Source organism: Solanum dulcamara, chromosome 5, assembly GCF_947179165.1.
Source record: "Solanum dulcamara chromosome 5, daSolDulc1.2, whole genome shotgun sequence".
In the NCBI taxonomy this organism is placed as follows: domain Eukaryota; kingdom Viridiplantae; phylum Streptophyta; class Magnoliopsida; order Solanales; family Solanaceae; genus Solanum; species Solanum dulcamara.
Window position 1 is genome coordinate 38,525,246 of NC_077241.1, and position 487 is coordinate 38,525,732.

Here is a 487-nt window from a genome sequence, read left to right on the forward strand (position 1 = left end):
CCATTTGGGGAGTCGCCAAATGGCTCTTTAGCTCGCTCAATCCAATAGTTTCTAAAGGATTTTGGGCACTATTCAGAAAGTTAGGTCATGGTTTGCCGAACTATTCGAGGAGTCGCCAAGTTATTTGGTGAGCTCGCCGAATTGTCATGTCCAGATGTTCTTCGGTAAAATGACCATAACTTTCTACTCCGAACTCCAAATGAGGTGAACAGGATTGGTTGGAAAGAAGACTCAAAGACCTTTAATTTGATAGGTCAGGATCTAACCACTTTATTATATCCTAGGAGATATGGTCGTTTGAAGTTGACCTTTATATGGAATCATTCGAAAACTTTGCCAATAGAAATTCTTTGGACTTGGCTTGGATTTAGAGGTCCCTTATGATCCTACACCATATCTAACACTTTTTACATACTTAAAAATTGATCCTAACTCATATATACAATTAAAAGTCATTGATGTCAAGACGAAAAGGGTCCTCCGAAGC